Below are 25,270 nucleotides of genomic sequence, written 5' to 3' on the forward strand. Positions count from 1 at the left end.
CGAGAGTTTACACTCCAGGAAGCCGGCCACGGGCACAAAGGACACATAGACCTGGGAGGAAGGCCTCTGGACCCCCCTCCCCCCGCCCACCCCACGCCCCTGGTTCGGATGTGTGTTTGGCAGTCTCTACACAGCCGACGGTGTCCACGAATTTTCTCCCAAAGGCCCAGCCGGGGAGCGTGATTCACACCCGAGGAAATGGAAGGACACTGGCTCCTTTCACAGCTCCGAGGCCCGAGCAACTCCGGGCTGTGCGGGACACTCCCCGCCACCCCTCGCTCAGCCCCTCCCAAACATCTGCTCTCAGGCCTCCGCGGGGGCTCTGCACCCTTTCACCTCGCCTCTGCCTGGAGGGTGGTGAACGGGGGAGGGGGGAGGTGGTGAACGTGAGGACACGTTTCGACGAGAGCGCAGATTTAATTTTTCCGTTGAAAGGAACTGAGCCGTGCAGGGCAGCAGCGAGGCCAGCAGAGAACTTGGATTCCCTTAACATCTACCTCATCCTCAAAGATCTCCCCGTGAGCCCTCAGACCGCGGTGTATGTGTTGGGGGGGGGGGGGGAGAGGAGGGGGCTTTTGATGAGGATGTTATTTAAATCTTACGAAAGGTGTTTCCTGCATTCTTTTCAAATCGGGACTGTAGAAAGAGCAAGTAAAACTTGACAGGAGAGGAATGTCACATCAGGTGACCTCCAGCATGCAGCCTTTCCTGGCTTCTCTTGGGCACGTTGCACCATCCTGCACAAAGCAGGCATTTGATGAATGTCTGCAGAATTAGGGAGTGCATCGCAGCCTGGTGGGTGCAGTGATGGAGTTTCAAGCCGTATTGGCCACGCCCCCTTCCCTCCCCCTACTCTGTGAGCGTGGTTAGCCTGGGAGCCAGGGAGCAGATCCTATGGAGGAGGTGTGTTAAGGAAGGCCCAGTCCCCAAAACTGATTTCTCTCTGCAGCCTCAACCAAGCAGCAGAGATTAATTTACTTTTCCTTGGGATCATTAATTTTGCAAACCAACATTCAGGGGGAGTTTGTGGAGTTTTAATTTAGAACCTTCTGTCCTGGAACAGCAAACCTGAGGAAGGGAAACTGGAAGCATTTGAGGGGACCAGAATGTCCTAACAGAGTCACTGTGGCCCCCTCCCTGTAGTCAGCCCCGCAGGAGGAAATGGGGCAGAGTGGGTTGTGTGTCCAAGAGTGAGGCGAGGCAGAGGCAGAGTGGGAGAAGGAGGTTTCTCTTCTCGGGGAGTCAGCAAACCCTTTCCCACCTCCTTGCTCTCCAGGCCCACTTGCTTGTCACAGGCTATGCAGAGCCTCATTCCTGCTGCACCCCAGCCAGGCCTGTGAACTCCTATTCTCTCTCTCTGACTCCCAACCTCATCAACCTCCTCCTACCCAGCTAGTGGCCTGGGCGCCTCTCGGGGAGAGGAGTGGATGTCACTTCTGGGTGTGATCCTTTAATCTTCTCAAGGGTCTTCTGGAAACAACGTCCTAACCTCCTCCTCCATCCCCGTTCCCTGCAAACGGGATAAAGAAGTTTGCAGGAGGGCGAGATAGCGGCGTCTCTGCCCCTCCAAACACAACACGTAGACCTTGACTTACAGCTAGGACCAGCCCTGCCAGCTCCCTTATCCCTGCGAGTGCCAGGGACACCGCGTTTGGGAGCAGGAACGTAGGGACGATTCTCTTTCATGTACAGTTCCAAGTCTGTTCTCTAAAAAAATGACGGCAGTTTTTAGATGTAGGCGTATCATGGCTGTACGGCTCAGCCTCTTCCTCAGAGCCAGAAAAAAAAAATGGTTTTGCTCCACAACCATCTTCAATTGCTTCTCTCCAGGGTGCTCTCGCCAGGGAAGTTTCAGTGTCTATATTTGATCAAATACTCATAAACAACTTACATTATGAAACACTGCTTCTTATTATAAATAATAGTGCCACTTGATGACTTTCCGCCCTTCCTCTCCATTTTAAAGGTGGGACATGCCAAAATGAACTTAAAACGATTCAAAGGGAACATTTTAGGGACTCTCAGTGTTGCTTACCAGCCCACTTTTCTGAGAGGCCATCATTTCCAAGACACCACCCATCCATTTCCCGTGCCTGTGACACATTCTTCACTCCAGCAGAGGGGAATGTTATGATTGAAAATGATGGGGAATCCTTCTTTCTCTTAATGGTCTGACTTTTCATTTCCCTCAAGGTTACTCTAAAGGGATCAAAATTTTACCACAGCCTAATATCTCCCATCATAACTCCGTTTAAAGTCTAAATTTTGAGTCTTAATTCTGGAGCACCCATCGTTGGTTGTATTTCCTCCTTCAAATATGAACAAAAGCTTATATGCTTTTAATTGTATCGTCTCCTCTAACCTGCCTTGCTGCTTCAGAAATGGAGCATTTTGCTAATCTAGCCGCAATTTTTTAGCAAAGCAAGCCCTACCTGCTCGTCTTCCAACTAATCCATCATAATAAGAGCAGTGATGGTCCTGGAATATAGCTTTATGAAAAATTGCAGCTGACATGCATCACCAAGTCCAACCAAGCGCCTCGGCAGGATACTTTATTTAGCTTCAGCCCTTTAATCTCTGTTCGCACAGCTAGGTCAGCCTCCACGATCCAGCCTCCTTGCTAACCTTTCTAATTCAAGTCTCTCTCTTGCTTGTTTGCAGTTTTCCCTAGACCAGTGGTTCTCAACCTTCCTAATGCCGTGACCCTTTAGTACAGTTCCTCATTTGTGGTGACCCCCAACCATAAAATTATTTTCGTTGCTACTTCATAACTAATTTTGCTACTATTATGAATCGTAATGTAAATATCTGATATGCAGGATGTACTTTCATTGTTACAAATTGAACATAATTAAAGCATAGTGATTAATCACAAAAACTATGTCATTATATATGTGTTTTCCGATGGTCTTAGGCAACCCCTGTGAAAGGGTCGTTCAACCCCCAAAGGGGTCACAACCCACAGGTTGGCGACCCACAGGTTGAGAACCGCTGTCCTATACTGTACTTAGAACAGTGCTGCTCACTTTGGGCTCACCCAGAGAACTTTAAGAAACAAAAACGAAAAGCCCACTGAAGGCTGGGTCCCACCCTTAGATTTCATGGTTCTGGGCGGCAGCCCGGGCACCGGGGTTTTCCAGAGCTCTCCAGGTAATTCTGATATGCAGCCAGAGTTAAAGACTTCTGAAACGAGTCAGCTTCCAAACAACATTTACTGGTCTACCAAGTCTTCTCAGAACATGGAGGTGGCTCCAAATTACCTCAAGTAATCAAATTAAAATACCTAATCCTGCGCTTTAAGACTCTTTGCCAATTGACTAGAATAGTCCCCTTTCAAAACAGCTTACATTTATCTCCTTCCTAAAGCTTCTCCAGATTAGTCTCACCTGGCTGCCTAAAGATTGCTGTTCCCACTTCGAGCCTTCCACAGGCACTGGTATACAAGCTCTTGGACCAGAGCTGATGGTGCATGTCACTGTTTTAATCCAGCTTTCACGAATAGCTGTCAGAGCTTTCCATGTCATCTACATCTCTCTGCAGTCCCACTAGGTCAACACACAGTCTCAGAATGAACAGAAATGACATTTTAAAAAAATTTATTGGACTGAGAGAAAGAGACATCCATTTGTGTTGTTTTGTTTTGTGTGTGTTGTTGTTACTCCTCACTAGAGGATATTTTCCATTGATTTTTAGAGTAGAAATGAGGGGGAGAGACAGAGAGAGACACATCAGTTGCTTGCCTCCTGCTCATAGCCGGGGATCGAGCCTACAACCAATGTATATGCCTGTTATCAGAATCGAACCCGGGACCCTTCAGTCCACAGACTGATGCCCTATCCACTGAGCCAAATTGGCTGGGGCAGAAATGTCATTCTTAGCAAGACTTTCTTCTGTCTGCATTCCCTGACACAATGGCTGTTCATTCTTTTTTTTATTTTTATTTTTTTATTGCCACAATTAAAGCCAGCAGCTTCAAGAATTTGCGTGTTTGGGTTTTTTGTTGTTGTTTCTTACAAAGGAGAAACTATTTCACTATATCTCCCTGACCCTCTTTGCCACCATTCATTTACTATAGGCCTTGGAATTGGCTTCTACACCCACCTCCATACTTAAGCTACTCTTTGCATCACAACTGATATTTTCATTCACATGTTTATTCATTCATTCACTCATTTATTAGTGGTAAATTCTGGGAATAAAATAATCAACAATATCAACTTACCCCTCCCTAATGCTGAAGAACAATAAGCAATTAAAGTATCCTGGGATAAATGCTATGTTAATAGTCTTAACCAGACACAATGGAACAGTGGGGAGAGTCTTTGCTTAGGGTTCAAGCAATCCAACTTCTCTGCAGTGTTTGGGGTTAATCCACACACCCACACACACACTTATAAACCTCTCGTTTCCTTCCACTTCCATGATACTATACAACCCAGGAACTCCTTCTACTTCTCTGATGAGTCCTTCACTGACCTCTTAACTTGTTGCCATCATCTGCTCCCACTTCCAAAATAAAAACGTCCCACCAAGAATGGAAGAGATTTTTGAGGAAGAAAGTATCGAAAGAGGAGAGACTACTGTTTCTCTCAAGAATCTCCTGGACCCTTAGGGCTCTATCTTCAATCCTTCAGCATCTATATCCATAGTTCTACTCTTCGCTGGAGCACGTTTCCAACTTCCTGTGGATTATGTCCATCTGGATATGCCATTCGAAGCTCGAATTAACATCTCTAAAACAAAGTCCTTTCTTCCACCATCCTCCTGCTGGTTTCCCTCACTCTTCCTCCCTCTCTCTCCCTCTCCACCCTTTCCTTAACAGATCAGCCTGCATCCAGGTCCCTTGAAGTTTGCTTTCTCAGTGTCATGGGAGTGGATTCTCTTGTCAGTTTCCTCTGGCCCTACAGGAAGTCTCCTTGCCCCAACCCTTGTGCACCTTAATGCCAAATGTCAGTCACATCGTCCTCGCCTCCTCATGGCCTCCAATCAGAAGGCCATTCACCCTGATCTTCAAGGCTCCCCAGTGTGTGGATATCACATGTCAATCATATCTTGCACCTTTATTCAGGGTTGGGCAAAAATAGGCTTATAGTTGTGAGTACATGAAGCCAGCATTTATTCTTGTATTATTATTTATTTACTAAGTATTGTATTACAACTGTAAACCTACTTTTGCCCACATGATATTTCCACCCTCTGTTTTTGCAGGAATAGAGATTAGAATCCAAGTTGTTACGCCCATCTCACCTTCTCATTTTCCCTTAAACCAGTGGTTCTCAACCTTCCTAATGCTGCGGCCCTTTAATACAGTTCCTCATGTTGTGGTGACCCCCAATTTCATTGTTACAAATTGAACATAATTAAAGCATAGTGATTAATCACAAAAACAGTATGTAATTATATATGTGTTTTCTGATGGTCTTAGGCGACCCCTGTGAAAGGGTCATTCAACCCCCAAAGGGGTCGCGACCCACAGGTTGAGAACCGCTGCCTTAAACCTTTCCTGCCCCCACCCCAAACAGAGACAACACTTTCTTTGAAGTTCTATAGCCCTTTTCCTATTCTGCCTCACAATAGTATCATTTACATTTTAAATATTTATCTTAAACTCTTTTCACCACCACCTCCTCCACCACCACTCCCAGCCCCATTCCCCTTTTGCTCACAGATAAGAGCCCAGGTGCCAGGTACAGGAATGCCTACAGAACTTGGCACAATACTGCTCTTCGTACAGGCTTATTTGTTGGAGCAGATAAAGTTGTTAGTTGGCGGACTTCTAAAATTAGAGAAAATTAAATGGTGGGGAGGGGGGCGGCGGGAAATGTTGCTAATTAGAATTGAACTCGTGTTCTTGAATATGCAAGTTACAGCTGAGAAGCTCTTACAAGGACAATCATGTTTCCGGCAGATACCCTAATTGCTCTAGTTGAGTTTATCCGTCAACAGCCAGCTTCTATACCTAATTAATCTGTTGGGATTCTCAGTTAAAGTTAGCTTCAATATTACATCTCCTCCATTTCTATATGAGCTGAAAGAAAAAAAAAAATAGCCCTTTTATGTACTCAGGTACTGAAAGAAGAGTTAAAAAGATATGGTTTGGCTGGCATGGCTCAGTATTTAAGCACTGACTCATGAATCAGGAGGTCACAGTCAGGGCACATGCCCCGGGGTTATGGGGCATGCGGAAAGCAGCTGATCAATGATTCTTATCATTATCCATGCACTCGGGGGGAGGGGTGGGGATCCCTCAGCCTGGCCTGAGCCCTCTCGCAGTCTAGGAGTCCTCGGGGGATGTCCGACTGATGGCTTAGGCCCACTCCCCTAAGCTGGCAGTCAGACATGCTTAGCGCTGCCACAGAGGCAGGAGGGGCTCCTGCCACTGCCGCTGTGTTCGCCAGCTGTGAGCCTAGCTCAGGGCTTCTGGCTGAGCAGCGCTGCCTCCCCCCCCCCCCCCCCCCCGTGGGAACACACTGACCATCAGGGGGCAGCTCCTGCATTGAACATCTGCCCCCTGGTGGTCAGTGCGCATCATAACCACAGGTCGTTCGGTCGATTTGCATATTAGCTTTTATTATATAGGATGTTTCTATCTCTCTCCTTTCCTCTCTGAAATATATATATACACACACACACACATATACACATACACACACACAGATATATATATATATATATACACACATATATATATGTATATATATATGGCTAATATGCAAAGTGTCCCCTCTGGATTTTGACCAGGAGACCAGGAGTTCGATAGCTCGCTATGACCAGGGGTGGTGTGGAATGAAAGAAGGCCTCAGCCGGCCCTGATTGCTGGCCAGGCCTAGGGATCCTACCTGTGCAGAATTTCGAGCATTGGGCCTCTAGTATATATAATATATATTTTGCCCAACCACAAAAGCAAAAGGTAAAACTCTGAGTATTACCCTTTATCCTATATAACAAAGAGGTGATATGCAAATTGACCATCACTCCAACACACAAGATGGCCGCCCCCATATGGTCAAAGATAGCCGCCCCCATGTGGACACAAGATGACCGGCAGGGGAGGGCAGTTGGGGGGGGGCCAGGCCGGCAGGGGAGGGCAGTTGGGGGGGACCAGGCCAGCAGGGGAGGGCAGTTAGGGGCAATCGAGCTAGCAGGGGAGCAGTTAGGCATCGATTAAGTTGGCAGGGGAGTGGTTAGGGGTGATCAGGCTGGCAGGGAAGTGGTTAGGGGGCAATCAGGCAGGCAGGCAGACCAGCGGTTGGGAGCCATCAGTCCTGGATTGTGAGAGGGATGTCCAACTGCCCATTTAGGCCCAATCCCTAAACGGACAGTCGGACATTCCTCAAGGGGTCCCAGATTGGAGAGGTTGCAGGCTGGGCTGAGGGACACCCCCACCCCCCCCACACACACCCACAGATTCCATGCACCGGGCCTCTAGTATATGTATAATTAAATTTTTTTAAAAAAAACTGTGAATGTATCTGGATTGACTGGTCAGTTGCTATAATCAGAATATTCTTTCTCAGACCATGTTTGGGACTCAGAAGAACAGGCTTTTTGGCCATCACTGTTCACTTATTAAGAATGCCAGCAGTTTCTTTGTATAAAGAGACTGCTTTTAAACCACACATTCTGAACAGTTTAGTCACACTACAACAGGTTTGGCAAACCTGTGGGGGAGGGGCAAATATAAAGTTTCCTCTTTTTTTTATCTGTTCCCTTTGCCCTTTGAGCTGCAGGTTTTTTTAAACTGGGGATTTGTCAGTACTTGATTAAAGATTGACTGGAATTCTCCATGTGGTCATTTGTGTCATAATTTTGTTTCTGACTTTTTTGCTCCCCTGAGTATATGCTTAGTTGTTGAGTTTATGTATTTGGAACTAGTAAAACTGTTTTTGATATAATATAAAAACCAAAACAAACAAACAGAACTGTGAGTGTACGTGGTGCCAGAGTGGGGTGCTGGGCTCACTGGAGAGGCAGGGAAGCTCCCAGTCCTGGAGGGAAAGGGAGGTCTTTGTGAGGGGTCTGTGGTATCCATCAGAAAGAGTGTCTGACTCATGATTATGTACAAAAGCAAAGGGTAAAACTCTGAGTCTGAGGCTCTTCCAGAAGATGAGAGAGCAGTCAGAGGGTGAAACCAAGCCATGAGGATATAGGCACCTAAGTCATTTTTGTTATGTGAATGAATGAAGGATGGTCAGGATCACGGGACTGGGGACAAAGATGGAAGTGTGCGTGCGTGTGCGTGCGTGTGTGTGTGCGTGTGCGTGCGTGTGTGCGTGCGTGTGCGTGTGTGTGTGTGTGTGTGTAGAGGGTGGTCAGGGCAAGCTGTTTTGGCTGTTAAAAAAGTCTAAGCACTTAATAGCCTGTTCTAAAGTGATGCCGTCTTCATGCTAGAAGTCCAAGGCATTTCATTCCTCCTTAAAATATCTGCTGTTTATAAACACGAAAGACCAGGTTTTTAAAAAAAATCCTACTTTGGTAATGATAGTGAATGACAACAACTATCTATTGAGTTCACTCCTGGGTGGCAGACAATGTTTTATGTCTTTTATATCCCATTTGAGTCATTATCATCATCACTTTAGAAACGAGGACACAAGGGAAAAGGGGTTAAGTAAGAAAGGAATAGAGAGCTTTATATCAGCTTCACTGTGTGTAAATCCACTTCTCTCCCAGGAAAGAATAACACGAGGATTAAATGAAACACCTTTTCAATACGACTTATAGCTTATCTATAGCAGAGCATTGCAAAAACTATGGGTTTCTTTTTTTGTTTGCTTTCCCCCTCATTGCCTGTCAATTTCAGCTTCCCTAGGGAATGTGGCAGGTGCAGACATACTCCTCACATCTGCTTTCAGGGAAAGACTTGTTGCCCAGCTGCAGGAGAGCTGTCAGAAGAAAGCCTCCAGCTGTCAGCCCCAGGGATGCCTCCGCTGCAGACGTCCACACGCTCACACTCATGTCCCCAGCCCTTCCCAGGGTGGTCAGATTAAATGACTGAGGAGGGGAGGAATAGAAAGGCTAGCATGCTGCAGCCGATGTGGCAAGTCTGAGAGGCCACTTTAGCTCCAGAGCCCCCTGGGGGGACAGCTGAGGCTGCTATTGAGGATGCCTCCCACCCTGATTTCTCTCTGGACTCAATCTTGCTACCCTCCCCTTCCTTCTACAGGTGTTCATCCAAGTGTACCTACTGGACTGGACCTTAAACTGTCTCAGAGAACCCACCAGGTGACCCGTTTTGATTCACATATCACACGTTTCTTTACTTTAGGAGGAAAATAGAATTCATATAGGCTAATTCAATAGTTTCAATGGAAGTTCATAGCTGACTCTGGATCTATTTAATTATTTGTATGTATATATTGTTCGTCTGTAGTTATGCATTGTTTGAATGCCTTCTATCTACATGGACACTTTGCTAGGTGCTATGAGGGATACAAGTAGGGGAAAGAAATTTTGTTGACTTAGAAGAGTGTACAATTTATGATAGACGCCTGTTATTTTGATCTAGTAGTCCTTCCTTTATCTTCTGATAATCACAGCCCCTTTCTTTCTTTGAGGAAATCTTTCTCTCACTACTCATTGCTTTAGATCCTGGTGGTGCTGCTAGTCACCATATCCTTCCCATACTCTCATAGGAATGGCCATGTGATTAAGGCCTGGCCAATCAGAGGACCCCATCTCCTCAGCCACAGTGATAGGTCCAAGAAGTAGGCATAATACCTAAATCAAGAAATTTTGGATTTTTAAAATAGAGTATAGCAGGGAGAAAGATAATTGTTTTCTTCCCTCAAGTCAACACTTGGGAGAAACTCAGAAAAGGAAAATTTCATCATGACTGAGGCCAGCCCTACTTCTAGACTTCTCTGGTTACATCCTATAATAGAACCCTAATATGCAAATTGACCGAATGGCCGAATGACCGGTCACTATTACGCACACTGACCACCAGGGGGCAGACGTTCAATGCAGGAGCTGCCTCCTGGTGGTCAGTGCACTCCCACAGGGGGAGCACCACTCAGCCACAAGCCAGGCTCACTGCTGGTGAGCACAGCAGCGGTGGCGGGAGCCTCTCCCGCCTCCGCTGCAGGCAGGCGGTAAGGAGCAAGGGGTCCTGGACTGTGAGAGGGTGCAGGCCAGCTGAGGGACACCCTCCTCCCACCCACAGTGCACGAAATTTTGTGCACCAGGCCTCTAGTAAGTACACAAGAACCTTTTTCGTTAAAGCTAAACTGAGTTGAGTTTATATCACTTGTCACCAACAGAGTTCTGATGTATAGACAATCTACTTGGGGGAGAAGTTATGCACTTATTAAATGTTAAGTCACAATTCAATCAATATATGATTATATGGTACAGTGAGGTAAATAATTATGAAGATATTGACATGTTGTGGAACTTAACATTTATTTGATCAATGGTTTTGAAATTAAGAAGTGATGATTATAATTTATCTTATGCTAAGTCAATATATAATTCTCACAAGTTAAAACCTTCCTTAAAATGTTTTACTTATACTTTAAACTACACCTACTTGCTGAATCAGAGATATCCATTTACACATGTCATAACTCATTATGGTATTTATCTAATGCAAATAATATGGTAAAAAGAAGAGTTTAGAATCAGAAAGCTCAACTAGGTTCTCTTTCTGGATTCACCACTTACCAGCTCAGTAACCTTGGGTAAGTTATTCAATATATGAAGACTTTCCTTATCTGAAAAATGGATATAATAGGCCCACCTGCAGGATATCATAAGGATTATAAATTAAATCTATAAAATGCCTGATACAGTTGCCTGCTCAGGTAACAGAGTAATTACTGATTATTATTTTCACAACAGTGGTAGAACAGCAAATGGCCAGTTACTAATTATCTTTAGTGCACAATTCTGAGCTATAAGAATGTTCTTAGATTTTCTTTCCTCTCAAAGAAGACAAAGTTTCCATTATATCTACTATTGTTAAACATTGGTCAGAAAGTTCTAGCCAGTGCAACAGACAAGAAAGAGAAGAGATATGGTATTAATAGAAGAGAGAGACAAAGTTATTATTTGCAGATAATGAAATTGACTCTCTAGATAACCAAAGATAATAAAAGAGCTAATAGAACTAATAGAATTGGAAAGATATTCACATCTGGTCAAAACTCATAGAATGCAATTATTTTTCCATAGACATAATAACAAGATAGGAATTTAAACTGAAAAAGGAAATACCCCATTCATAATAACAACAAAAATCTGTCATACCAGAAACTGAAAACAAAGCCAACATAATTTAAACATACAATATTGAGAAAGAAGGGATGGATAGATTAATGACACAAGAGTCAAGAAATATATCCATCTGTATGTAGAAATTTGGAAATGCAAAAGTTATTTAGAATTTGTAGAGAAAGTTTGAATACCTCAAAAAAGTAGTGTGACGATAACTGGCAAAACATTTCAAAAATATCATCCAAAAAATAAATTCCAGATGAATTAAATATTTAAATTTAAAAGATTAAACCATATAAAGAGCTTAAAGAAAATACACCATTACACCAAGACATAAACATTAATCAAAAGACTAACAACCAACTACATAAAATTATTTGGAGAAAAAGATGCCATAAACAAAATTGAAAATCAACTGATAAATTCAGAAATAAAATTGAAATTCATGACAAAGTCTTGAGTCATCATATGTAAAAACTATCTAAAAATCAATATAAATAACAAGACCTAGTTTAAATTAATAAACGACAAATGTAAGCTTGATTGAGTCAATGTTCTTCCAGATCGACCTTTATACTTGGTAACTTATGAACTTGTCAATTGAATAGGATCAAGCTTCTCAAATTGTTCTTTAAAATGAAAACAAAGTATCAGGAAACTTTTTTTTAAGAAAAAAAAAAAAAAGATTCCTTGAGAGAACTTGATTCCCAAAATGTAGGGATTGTACTTGTTTTAACTAAAGCCTTTTGTGTAGTACCTGGCTGGGTGGCTTACACAGATGGTATTTAATGATAATGATGCAGTCTATAATAATGTTCACATAATATGTGAAATATTTTATAATCATGTGGACTTCTTTATAACAGCAAACATGACTGATTAGATCACTATCACTTGCATATCATTATGAGCTTGATTTCTAAAATTCTCTTTTTACATCTTCATGATATCTTAATATGCTCAAAGAATATTAGCAGAATTGTGGCAATGTTTCATAATATATCATTTATGGAATTCTGTGATAAAAACCTGGTAAGGTCTTATGAGATGTTACTATATAATTTGAGTACAGATTGCTTTGGAAATATTGTCCTATGATTTTTTTTTTTATCCCAAGTTCAGCATAAGCAAACCCTACCCCCCCCCCCAAAAAAAACCAAACAAACACAAAAAAAAACACCAACACCCCCCCCCCCCCACACACACACACACTTCCTGGTACAGTTGTTTTACCTGGTGTTAACTAAATTAACCATTCAACTAATACTCATTTCAAGCACCTGATATGTCTCAGAGAGTATGCTGGAAACTTGAGGACAAAGGTGACTAGGAAGGCATGGCTCTGGTCCTCATGGCTCCCACCATCTGGTCAGGGAGACATGCAAGTGTATTAGTTTCACCACAGATGCTTCAAAGGCAAGCCCAGCTGCTCTGGGAACACAGAGTCATTTATTCGTCCACCAAAACATGTTATTTACTTAACAGCATATGTATCAACAGAAGTATTATATCGAATATGTACCATAAGAAGGGTCTTTCTGGCCCATAAGCTTCTCAGGAGTATGACAATATCTGAGAACCCTAAAGCTTCATTGGTTCCAAAAAAAAATGCACATGATAAAGAAAAAAGATGAAATATAAAATAGAAATATTTCATTAGATATTTGCAAAATATCATTGTTAATTTAGTATTTCATTATATTTAAAAATAACTTCTAGGTCAGGTTTCCTACTTTTTGTGAGAATTGTGAGTCTGATTAATGATTGCACAGAAATCAGAGTTCTTTCAGAATTAAACTAGTTATTTGTAGCTAAATAATTTGATGGGCAAAATTATAAAATAACTTCAAAGTGTCATAGCAAGAAAGTGATATTAGTTATGGGATGTGAGTTGATTATAATAGATTCAATATAAAGTGTGATAAGGTATAGAGAAGTGAGTTAAAATGGTTCTATCTGTTAGGGGTTGGCTATGTTAGGCGACCCAGTGTGCGACTGCAGTCCTCAGTGAACTCAGACATAGACATGCAAATCACTTCACACTACAGTGTTATCAAGGATGTAATCATGTTTCATGTAAAGTATGGTGGTGACCAGAAGGGAGCCTACCATCAATTCCATAACTCATTCAGAGAAAATTCCTTAGTGTTGGAGATGCTATGGTGGGACTTCAGAAGTGAACAGCAGAGGTTAGGTGAACAAGGCTGGGAAAAGAGAAGGCTACCTGCCACAGGGACCAGAACTGGGAAGTCAGGAAGGTGTGAGGGCGCATCCCGAGGAGTGTGCAACCTCAGCAAGCATTGAGAGGGCAGATAGAAAACAGTTCTGTAAGGGCAGATGGAGATAGTGAATGGAGCCCTCCAGAACGGCTTTGTTCTGTGAGTAATGGAAAGACGCTAACCGCTTCTTGAACGATCAGATTTCTGATTTAGAAAGGCTGGTCTGGTGGTAGTGTGGGGTTCTTCCAGAGACCAGGGAATCTATTAGGAAGCATTGATCAAAACCAAAGAACCAAAAGATGGTTCAAGGAAGGAAACCAGTATTTGTTGAAGACCTACTCAGTAGAATGGCACGCTAAGTCTCTCACGTGAGGGATGGATCTGACTCCCGTTTTAAAGAGGAGGAAGCCTCAGAAATGCCGTTCTGGTTCCAATGTCAGGACGTTAATAAGCAGTGAGTCAGGCATGGCCTCTGTGACACCGAATCATCTGTGTGTGTGTTTCTGCATCACGCTGCCTCTCCGGGGGATAAATCATGAAGGCCTGAATCAAAGCAAGAGCAATAACGATAGAAAGGATGGGCAGATTGCAGAGAGGTCCAGATGGCAAGGTCTCCCAGACGTGGTTTCTGGACGTGGGGAATGAAGAAAGGGTCTGGGAAAGCTCCCAGAGGCGGGGAAACCATGGAAGGATGTGGAGGAGCTTATCTGGGGTATCACAGCGGGTTTCTGAAAGCATAGTGGGAATGACTGGGAGGGCGAGCAGCCCCCAGCAAAGCGGTCCTTGGGGAGGAAGCACAGAGCGGTGTAGACTGAAGATGGACCCTCTCCCGTATCCAGTCAGAACTAGACCTGGGCCAATGACATAAGGAGCAGTTCAGGTGATCAGGGGGCCATGGAGACCTGGAAACTCAGCATCTGGACACTGTCTTCCTCACTTGGCTAGGTCTTGAGTGGTCACTGCTGGGTGGGGACACGTATACCAGAGAAAGTTTGCTCAGACTTTTAAGTTTATCTTACTGTGCCAGATCAGTAAAAATTATTAGAGTGAGAAATGGATGAAATAAATCAGTTCAAACTGGTTGCTTCATTAAGGAACTCTAGTGTCCCTGTCTATTGTCATAGACTAGGGCATCCTCAAGCCTCACCTTGGAACCTGCTAGAAATGCTAACTCGGGGGCCTCCCCAAGTCCACTGGACGAGAGCTGCTCTCTGAGAAGAAAAGGCAGTGATATGCATGCCTCAAAGCACTGCCTCCCCCTCCCCCCTCTCTTCAACTCTTCTCTCCCCCCGATTCCTTCTAACATAGAGGGATCATAGTATTTCTCTCAAATCTGAGAGGCATTCAGAATGTGTCCAACACAGTTTGTGATGTTATTCTTTAGAGTTAGAAAGAGTCAAAAGGTGACAGCTATAGAGGTGGGAGAGGCCTTTCTAAATTACAAACCGGAGCAGAAGTTACAAAATAAAATTATTGGCAAATATGACCACAAACATTTTTTAAAACTACTCAAGGTCAAAATTCAGTAAATAAATTAAAATGCAAGTTATAAACGGTGAAAAAATAGCTGTACCATATGATGACAAAAAGTCATTATATACTTTATTTAAAAAAAACAAAAAACCACTCTTACAAATAGGAGAGAAAAAGATAGCCACCCCAATAGAAAAGTGGTAAAAGAATAGACAGGAAAAGGTCATTTGCAAAAGATGAACTCCAGAGACCAAATGGATGTTTGACCTCATGAGGAATAAAAAAAGCATATTAAAACAAGAAACCAATTTTCAACCACAAATTGGTTTAAAAATTTAATAATAAATACCTAATGCTGTTGAGGATATGGGAGAATAGATATTATCATAAGCTACTTGGAAATATAAACTGCTATAAATATTTCTGGGAAACAATTTGATAATGCATCAAAAGTTTTGAAAATATGCAAATATTTGACCCAGCAAGAGAATCATGTTGATCTGAAAAGAATTCATCTGAAGGAAATAATCATAGATATGCATGCACATTTGTCTATATAAATATTCATCTTAGTATGTCTGTAGGAATAAAATATTGAAAACAACCTGAACTCTAACAATAAGTTGAAGGTTTATTAGATAATATAGATCATATTTCTAAAAAATATTTCTGTGCACCTTTAAAACACTATGGGGTAGATGAAAATGTAATAAAATCAAATCATGTTTATAACAAAGTATTAAATCAAAAGTTGCCTAATAAAAGAATATGTATAGTAGTATCCCGGTCTTATAAATATAAATGTGTATTTGTATGTCTCTATTTCTGTCTGCATCTCTATACATCTCTGTCTCTATCTTCTATTGGAATAGTTGCTGGCACATAGCAGATATTCACCACATATTTGACTGTCAAAATATTGAGTCTTATTTCTGATTGGTGAGCTTAAGGCACATAAAGTTTTTTCTTTATGTTTAATCTAGATCTTCAAAACTGTCTACAATAAATTTGTATTCCCTTTTTTTGAGTCAGAAAGAGAGTACATTCTACTTTTGAAAAAAAATGTTAATGGATAAAATTAGCTATCTATAGACCTGGTCCTAAGAGCTAATTGTCAATACGGGGCTCATAAAATTGAAAACACTCAATTCAACCAAGGTGAACTGAACAGTGTTGTAGGAAGGTTGACAAAGATGTGATTATAATTCAGGAAACTTAAGTCTATTCAGCTCTTTTGCATTGCCCTTGGAGTATGACTTTAAAACCTTCCCACCAAGTATCCTAAAGAAAAGATCTCAAGATTTTTAAGTTTAAGGGTGAAGTTTCTTCAAGGTGTACCCCTAACATTCATTTAAATTTTGCATTGGGCTTCATACAATATCCAGTTTATTGTATATAAAAATATTTGAAATTATGTAGCATCAAGTAAGACTGGTTCTCTGGAAAATTCTCCATGTTATTCTGTGGCTTGCGTGCCCACCGGCATTCGTTGGGTCTCTTTAGGAGTATTGCGTAGGCAAGGCTGGGAAACACAGTGTGTCAGCAGAGCTAGAAAGTGGAGTCAGAGAGAATTTGTTAGCATGCGTTCAGAAGTAGGTTGACTAATTGACATCAATGTGCCATCTGCTTGGCAAGTATGTCTCTGCAGAAAAATCTCCTAGGGTGAAAATTAAATGAGAGATAAAGAGTTAAATGTGACACCTGACATGCGTAAGCTCTCAATAATGCTAGCTGGTTGTTGTTAATTATTATTACCGTAGAGAGCTTTCACACCCAGATGTCACTACCACTCACACTATCAAACTGATTTGCTTTACTCTGATTCAGTGTGTGCCACGCCACATTCTCATTCAACTACCCACAGGGAGCGCATGATGGAAACAGGTTTGTGCAGCCATGTTTACCTTTGGAAAGGAATGAATCCCTTAGTCCTCTGACACTCTCTTCACAGGAGCCGCAGTCAAATCCCTTTACCTGTGGGGCGGTGAGCTAGACCTTGGAGCATGGTGATCTACTAAGGTAAGGCTACTACTCTTCGAGGCCTATCAAGACCATACGTCTCTTCTTTTTAACTGTCATAGCTTATTTCCCTAACTTCATTGACAAGAGTAACGTTTTCTGGTAAGTTCCATATTCTCTAAAGCAGAAGATTTCAAAATATTTTGGCCATGGGCCATGGTAGAAAGAATACATTTTTATAAGGTGATTCAGAACTTAACATTGAAAGTTTCATGAAAAAAAAAAAAATCCCTACCCTAATTATATTACTGACCTAAAACCAGAATTATAGGCAAATAGTTGCTGTCCTGGGATCCACAGGAAAAAGCTCATAATGCCTTCCCGTTTGGTCTGTATTTTCCTGTCTCTCTGTTTATTCTGTTGTCCAATCTGAACTGCATGGGACCACACCTGGCACATACGATCCTCCACCTCTGACCCCTGGCCGGCCTTGAGCTTTACAGCAGCCATTAGTCTTGAATGGAGTTTTCAGGACACTTCTCATATTTTATTCTATGATCCTAGTTTTGGTTTAGAATATATTTTCTTTGGCCTAAGTCCCCTGGTTTGCCCTGGTCCCCTACATTCCAATCTCAGCTTCACCCAGAGGACTTATGGTGACTGAAAACCCTTTTCTCCCCATTAAATGTCCCCATTCACTCTCTTATTGTGCCGGGCACTGTTCTCCAGCCCACCAACTCCAATTTGCCCACACTTTGTTCATTCCAGCCCTCCTCCATCTTCCAAAGAGAACGGTCTCTGTCTGTTCTAAGAGGGAGTAAGGCCTTCTGTTTAGTGCTTACTGTGTGTGTGGGAGCAACTTTATGAATGACTGCTGAGTGCAGACACAGACTACTCCCCAAGAAGGTTCTTTTTTTTTTGGTCCCGATTATTGCTTTTTGTAGAAACAAAAGGTAAATAATTTCTGGAATCAGAGAACTATGGGTTCAAATCCTTGTTCTGCCACTTATTACCTGTGTGACATTCAACATCATTTCATCATTTGTAACCTCATAACTGTTTTTTAAAGATTAAATAAAATCTTGTACTATGTAAATGCTTAGTGAGGCAGCTAGCACAAATAGGCGATGAATAAATGTTAATCCATCACATTTACTTTTATTCTAGTTAGTAATGCATGAGGATAGGTTATAGTCATCCCTCAGTATCCCGCAGGAGGATTGGTTCCAGGACCCTGAAGATCCCAAAATCGACTTGTATGTTCAAGTTCCTTATATAAAATGGAGTAGTATTTGCATATAACCTATGCACATCATCCTTTATACTTTACATCATCTATAAATTATTATAATACCTAATACAATATAAATGCTATGTAAAGAGTTGTTATACTGTATTGTTTAGAGCAGGGGGCCAGTTCACTGTCCCTCAGACCGTTGGAGGGCCGGACTATAGTTTAAAAAAAAACTATGAACAAATTCCTATGCACACTGCACATATCTTATTTTGAAGTAAAAAAACAAAACGGGAACAAATACAATATTTGTATTTGCATGTGGCCCGCGGGCCGTAGTTTGAGGACCCCTGGTTTAGAGAATAACGACAAGAAAAAAGTCTGTACATGTTCAGGATAGATGCAACACTGCAGACCTAACTACATAGCACACATCAGCAACAACATAACATTTTTTCCATCAAGTATTTTTGACTAGTGGTTGGTTGCATTTGTGGATGGATATGGAGGGCCGACTATATATCCTGGTAGCATGGTAATGCTAGTGTGTCTTAAACACTCACATTACACTAAAGGCTTCATGTGCCTTATTGGATCAACTATGACTTGCTTGATCTTAGAACAGCTCAACAGGGCTCCTTATCATTTTGCAGATGAGAAAAGTTGAAGTCCAAGCCAAGGTGACAAAATTAGTAAGGTGCAGAACTGGACTTGAATCCCCAAACTGGGCGGGTGTCCAAACTTTTGGCCCCATTTGTGGTATAAGACCCACTGGGGGCAGAATTCTCTACAGCTTGGATTCAGATTGCTCATTATACACACCTGTCTAACTACATATCTTGCCTCTCCCCAAGATGAGGATTCTAGGCTTCTTCCCATTATTCTTCACCCTCCATTAGGTTAGGGCCATTTGGAAAAATCTTTGGGCTGAAGCAGTTGGAAGAAGCAGGTACAGGTCCTGATAAAAAAGCAATTACAAACCCGCCATTTTGTACAGTTCTGCGGGGGTCGGTAGCAAAAGTTCTGAATTACTGACTCAGTGCAAGGCTAAGCGGGTGGGGGCTCTGTCTAGCACTTAGTTTACTGCTTAGCTCACGAACCCCTGCCTTGACGGTACAGCTTTCACACTGTGTTCATTCCAGAGGCCGTCGGGTTAGTCCGTGCCTGGTCGCGGTCCATCTGTTTGTTTTGGAGAACGGGTGCTTGTCCAGCTGCTCTGTTTTCCACCCTCTTCTTTGTTTCCCTAAGGCTTGAACTTTTGAGCATTTAGCACTCATGATGTCTTTCAAGCTCTTAGGCCAAAACTAGAATTATCACTCTAGCATTTCAGAGGACTTGCCTTTGTCCATGCTCAGATTTACATAAAATCCTGACGGAAAGAATAGCCTGCTGTTATACTCCAATATAATAATATCAGGAATTATTTAACACCTGACCAAACTAGTTTTCATTACCTCCATTCGATATGTGCATCTATACATTTTCTTCGTTTCATTGAATTTATTTTTGGAATATGTAAAATCTGTACATGATTCAAAGCCAAAGCTATATAACATGTTCAATAAAGCCTTGCTTTCCATCCATCTTCTCCACCCTGTTCCCGCCTTCCCTTCAGATATAATTATTTATAAGCTTTTAAATGATTTTAAAAGTATTATATAGATGTGTATATAGATGTATTCACATCATGAATTTACAGCTTGATTATATATATATATATATATATATATATATATATATATATATATATATAAATTGATTCCAGAGAGGAAGGGAGAGGGAGGAGAGAGAAGGATAGAATCATTGATCAGCTGCCTCCTGCATGCCTCACACCCAGGCATGTGTCCTGACTGGGAATCAAACTGTGACTTCCTGGTTCATAGGTCGATGTTCAACCACTGAGCCATGCCAGCTGGGCAGCTTGATGAATTCTTATAAACTGAACATACCCGTGTACCCACCACCAGACCCAGAAACAATATTTCTAGCTCCCAGAATTGCCCTTCCCACTCCTATGCTACTCTACTCCAGAGACAACCACTCTTTGACTTCAGACACTTCCAATTTGCCAGGTTTTATTCTTCTGTGTTGTGCTTTTTTCACAACAATATGTTTACGAGATCCACCCATGTTGTTGCGTGTAGCAGAAGTGCTCATTCTGTCATATGTTAACATATTCGATTGCATTGCATATACGGTATCCCATATTTATTTATCCATTTTACTGCTGATGAAGATAAGCCTTCTTTGGTTTTTGGCTTTCACCAATAGTGTTTCTTAGAACATTCTTATGTGCATTTTTAATGCACATATATATTTCTGCTGAGTATATTCCCAAGAGTAGAATTGCTGGGTCATATGGCATGTGTGTATTCAGGTTTTAGTAGCTATTTCCAAGGAGCTTCTAAAAGCAGATGTTCCAATTTACACTTCTTGCAACAGTGTGCAAAAGTTCCATTTGTTCCTCGTCTCTTCCGACACTTGATAATTTGTGTTTTAGTGATATTATCTCTTCCGGTAGGTATCTCGCTGTGTATGCTTTTATTTTGCTTTTCTCTGATGACTAAAAATTTTCACTAGTTTTTGGTGTATTCTTCCACTATTTATTTTTGCAGAAGATTATATATATATATAGACACACACATCCTTTTATCACACAAAGGTTAGCAATCTCTTTATATACTGTTTTCTGTTTTGCACATTACTTTTTTCACTTAAATTACATTTCCTAGAGATCTTCAAGTAATATTGTAGATCAAGATCTCCCTAATTTCTTTTTACATCTGCATAGTATTCAGTTGTGTGGATGTACCTTGGTTATTTAGTCAGTCCCCTATTGATGGACAGTTAGGTGGTTCCCACACATTCCCTATTATAAATATGCTGCAATGAATAGGTGTGTACAGGTCTTCTCATATTTTTGCTATTATATCTTTTTTAAAATATGTTTTTATTGATTTCAGAGAGGAAGGAAGAGGGAGAAAGAGATAGAAACATCCATGATGAGAGAATCATTGATTGGCTGCCTCTTACACACCCCTCACTGGGGATTGAGCCCACAAGCTAGGCATGTGCCCTGACTGGGAATTGAACCGTGACATCCTGGTTCATAGGTTGACCCTCAACCACTGACCCACACGAACCGGGCTCTATTGTATCTTTGAGATAGATTCTTAAAAGTGGCACTGTGGTGTCAAAGATAAATTAATATCCACTTTTGTTAGATTTTGCCAAGTTTTCCTCTATTTGGATTATGTGATTTTATATTCAAGTGGTCTGTGAAACACATACCTATATTTTATAGACCTTTTCTCTTAGAATATTCAATTGCTAGGGAATTAAGACACTCGCAAATAGTTCTTTTAAGTGAAGAATCTTTGAAAGTAAAATTTTAATGATCTATAATGCTAAAGCCTCATAAGTATTTTAATGTTCCTTAAATGTGTATGCATTTAAATTGAGTTAATAACATAACGTGTATCCTTACCTATTTATGTAAAATATGGTTCTTAAGGATAGCAGATTAATCAATAATCTTTTAGTTGTGAGGCATTTATTGATTCATGTAACTGGGAAGTCCTGGCAGGTCAGGGACAGGACAAGCTTCCATTGCAGGGCCACTCCCACCCCACCCACACTCACTCAGACTGGGACGTTTTACTACATGCGCCAACTCACCTCACGTGCACATCTTGGGATGTGGGAGGAAACTGGAGAAAACCCACACAGACATACAGAGAATGGGCAGACCCCACACAGACAGTGGCCCTGGGAAGGAATCTTTTTCTTCTTCTTCTCATCAATGTTATAATGAAACGTTGAACAAAATGGCGTTATTCAAGGACATGCTGTATCTGAGATAGTAAGTTAATCTGTATGAAGCATATGACTCAGAACAAAGAAGTAGAATGCCTCTTTGCTTATAGTAATCTTACAAGGATCCGGTGTGGGATGCTATGGTGCCAAATGAAAAACTTTTAGTAATGTTTGAAATTAAAAACGTCATCTTTTAAACAAGAATATGTATGATGAGAAAGTGTTAAATTAGGCTCATCTGATCTTTGAAAAGTGGGAACTGGACAGGGATGAAAACTTACCAAATTAAAAAGGCAGGGTGTATAAAAGAAACAAAGTAATGACGATAAAGGGCACATGCTATAAATAACATCGAGGTAAACAGAAGCATTCTATTTTATGCTCTACATGGGGTTTAGTGAGCTGTTCATGGAGGTAACGTTAGAGCAATTTTGAATGAACTGAATTCCTCTGCTGTTACTGGGGAACATCTATGATAATGTCAACTACCATATGAGGGTAGCCAAATCTCACGAAACAGGGCGTTAACTGCGAGCTTGTCAGCCAGTTGAGCACCCTGTGGGCACGTGCAACATTGCATATTGGCCTGAATAAGCTTTGGGATGGGGATACTCAACTCTCCCACAAGAATCCCAGCTAGAGAGTCCTGCTGGAGGGAGAGTATAGTACTAGACAGGCTGATGATGTGATTTGATACAGGAATGTTAATTCTTACTGGAGAATGAACACGTATTTGATTCTGATACATCTTATTTGAAGGAGAACATGATCCAAATGATGATACCTGATGCCAGCCACAGAGCAGGTATTTAGATACAGGTTCTATGAATGAATGAGTGAATGAATAAATAAAATGATGAATGAACGACTGTGACAGATATTTATTGAGTACTTATAATATGCAGGCTAAAGGGAGGGTCTATTGATATACAAAGATACATAAGTTAGCAGACCCTCTAGTGAGTGAATACCATCCTCTCATTTGTGTTGCATCTCTAGTTCTCACTACTAAATCAACTATATGACCTTGGGCAAATTATTTAATGGCCCTGGGTCTTAGTTTATTCATCTCTAATATTGGGTGTGGGTGGGGGCATGAGATACCAAGATGGATGATCTTGATGGCTTTTTATAGTCTTGAATTCTGCTTCTTATGCTTTATTCCGGAGTGGGAGTGCTCTCATTTATTAATTTCTTTAGCAACGTGTATTGAGTATGTGTAAGACACTGTGCTATAATTTTTCCATAATGTATTAAAATTGCTTTTCTTGTCATCACTATAAAACAGCACCACTAAAGGTCAGGGAGAAAAATCTTCATAAATGGATCACTATAAAACTCATACCAAAATAGTAAGCACCCTTTGGATCCTGGCACAGCCCCAGTCAGGAGTTAGCTTCTCTCCTACCTGCTCAGCGTTTTCAGGTTCCAAGAAGTGATGATCGGAACCCCTGTGGTGGGTGCTGCGTCTTCCCGATGCCTTCACCAAATGTTGTTCAGCAACAGCTTTCCAGGATTTTCCACCAGTGGGGGAGGGGGGGTGTCTAAGAGGGGCAAATGGGGGACATCTGTAATACTCTCAACAATAAAATAAAAATTTTAAAAAGTTTTAAAAAATCATTTTAGAGGCATTTGGTCATGTAAACACTTGGGTCTCTATAAACACACCCAATCCCAGGTGATAGAGAAATGGGACTAGCAGATGTTGCTTGGTTTTTTTTTTACCTGGGGATTCCACGGTATCTGTTTTTCAATTTCCAACGAAGTATTAAATGCTTGTATAAATTAAGTGTTTCATTTAATTAAGCTTGAAAATGTATTTAAACGTTAGATCAGCCTAGATAACTGGAAAATAGAAACAATTGGAGCAATTCTGCCATTCAGGCTTGATCTAGAGTGCATTCCATTTGGAATGATGTAGACTTTAATAAGTATCGTTTTAAAGGTTTTGGGGCAAATGCACTCTAAATTCTTGAGTCTTTCAGGGCTGAATTTAGGCAAGAAGAACTATCACATTCTACCTCTGCCTCCCATCATTTAAAAATTATCCCGTTAGAGCAAGTTCTGGTCAAGATGGAGGAGCGGGTAATGCTGTGCTCACCTCCTCCTATGACCACATCAAAATTACAACTGAATTATAGAACAACCTACTTGGAGAACCAACTGAAGACTAACTGAATAGAAATCCGATAACTAAGAATATAAAAAAGAAGCCACATCACCCGGGCCCATATGGCTCAGTTGGTTGAGTGTCTTCTTGTGCACCAAAAGGTCACCGGTTCAATTCCTGGTCAGGGCACATGCCCAGATTGTAGGTTTGATCCCTTGAAGTGCATGTGGGAGGCAACTGATCGATGTTTCTCTCTCTCTCTCTCTCTCTCTCTCTCTCTCTCTCTCTCTCCCTCTCTCTCTGCCTTCCTCTCTCTCTAAAATAAACACAAAAATGAAGCCACATCAAGACTGCATGTATAGGGACAAGGAACCAAGATGGCAGCATAGGTTAACGCCGGAGTTTGCTGCTTTGAACAACTACTTCAAAAGTGAAACTAAAAGACGGAACAAACATCACCCAGAACCACAGGAACGCTGGCTGAGTGGAAGTCCTACAACTAGGAGGAAAGAGAAACACATACGGACACTCAGAAGAGGCGCAGTGCTGAAGTCAAATTCTGAGGTGCGGAGTGCGTGGAGCAGGCTGGTGGCGGAGGGCGCGGTTGGCGTTTTCAATCGGAAGGGAGTCGCAGACTCTGAGCTCCAGATACAGGCGAGTCTTTAGGGACCCAGACTCAAACGGGAGAAGCGGGACTGTCTGGCTTCGGTCAGAGCGAGTGCAGCTTTCTCTCCGAGGTTTGCAGCGGGTGCTGGGACTCAGAGAGGCAGAGCCCCTGGGGACAGGACTGAGAGCTGCCATAACTGCTCTCTCTGGCCCACCCTGTTGATCCTGTGCGACCCGCCCCGCCCAAGCCCTGCACTGAGGCATTTGCCAGATAGCCTCAGGCAAACACCAGATTAGCACCTCCCTAGAGGACAGAAGTTCTCTCACTGCTGACACAGCTGATTCTCATAGCCACTTGGCCTGGAGGTCAAACCCTCCCTGGTATTAGCTACAACAATCAAGGTTTAACTATAAGACTGCGAACAAAGACCACTAGGGGGTGCACCAAGGAAGCATAACAAAATGCGGAGACAAAGAAACAGGACAAAATTGTCAATGGAAGATATAGAGTTCAGAACCACACTTTTAAGGTCTCTCAAGAACTGTTTAGAAGCCGCTGATAAACTTAACGAGATCTACAAGAAAACTAATGAGACCCTCGATGTTATATTGGGGAACCAACTAGAAATTAAGCAT

Source organism: Myotis myotis, unplaced genomic scaffold (genome assembly GCF_014108235.1).
Source record: "Myotis myotis isolate mMyoMyo1 unplaced genomic scaffold, mMyoMyo1.p scaffold_m19_p_11, whole genome shotgun sequence".
Lineage (NCBI taxonomy): Eukaryota > Metazoa > Chordata > Mammalia > Chiroptera > Vespertilionidae > Myotis > Myotis myotis.